General features: G+C 47.9%; 1 pseudogene; it reads left to right on the top strand.

Annotated features, from left to right (window-relative positions):
• The first annotated feature begins 402 nt into the window (after positions 1 to 402).
• Positions 403 to 528, top strand: LOC112447914 (uncharacterized; annotated as a pseudogene).
• The last annotated feature ends 517 nt before the right edge of the window (positions 529 to 1,045 follow it).

Below are 1,045 nucleotides of genomic sequence, written 5' to 3'. Positions count from 1 at the left end.
TAGACACTGTGGGAAAAGCCCTCCCAACCTTGCATTCTGATAGGGCCAACTAATGGCTACCAAACAAATCAATACATACTGGGTCAGGTGATCATGAATGCTATGGAGACAAAAGACAGAAAGAATGGGGAGCTTTATAAATTGCCATTTTTTAAAAGGTGATCAGAGAAGTTCTGACTTTCCCTGAGCAAAGATCAGATGGAAGTGAGAGCAGGGATGTGCTTTTATCTGGGGAAGATCTTGGACGCAGGGGAAGCATCTGAAGCAAAGGCCCTAAGGAAGGAAGAGGCTTGGACCAGCTCCATCAGCAGGAAGCAAGGCGACCGGTGCGGTTGGAGCAGAAGGTAGGAAAGACCATGTATAGCCTTGTGCTGGTGACAGGGCTCATATGTTCCCTCTGAGTGACTGTCCATTGAAAAACACCATCTCTCATGGGGGCCCAGTGCGTAACAGCTGCAAACAACCTTCTCAGTAGTGTACGCAGCCTATTGCCCATACAGGTTGCCCTAAGGGACCTTGAAGATAGATAGATAATGTCCGGTGGACATTCATGACAGGCATGCTGTCTCCAATCCAGGCTCCAGACAGGTATGTGCGGCAATTTGGGAAAGCCCCAGGACACAGTGGTCAGAGTTCACATTGGACAAGTCATTAGGCCCATCCATACCAAGCTGTAGAACAAGGAGCATGTGACTGAGGCCCTCCACAGGGCCAAGGTCAAGTTCCCTGGCCACTAGAAGAGCCACATCTCCAAGACGTGGGGATTCATTAAGTTTAAAGTGGATGAACTTGAAAACATGATTAGCAAAGCAGCTCATCTTGGATGGGCTGTGGGATCAAATACATCCCTAATCGTGGCCCTCTGGACAAATGCTGGGCCCTGCACTCACAAGCGCCTTGGCACTGTCCCCACCTAACTCATGCCCACCAGTAAATCCTACTTTCCTGTCCAAAAAAAAATTAAAAAAAAATCTTTCCCTGATCGCATTCCACCAGAATAAATTGATTGTTCACCATGTTCCAAGCATTCTGATAAGCTCTGGGA

Source organism: Bos taurus, chromosome 8 (genome assembly GCF_002263795.3).
Source record: "Bos taurus isolate L1 Dominette 01449 registration number 42190680 breed Hereford chromosome 8, ARS-UCD2.0, whole genome shotgun sequence".
Classification (NCBI taxonomy): domain Eukaryota; kingdom Metazoa; phylum Chordata; class Mammalia; order Artiodactyla; family Bovidae; genus Bos; species Bos taurus.
This window is presented reverse-complemented; position numbering and strand designations above follow the sequence as displayed.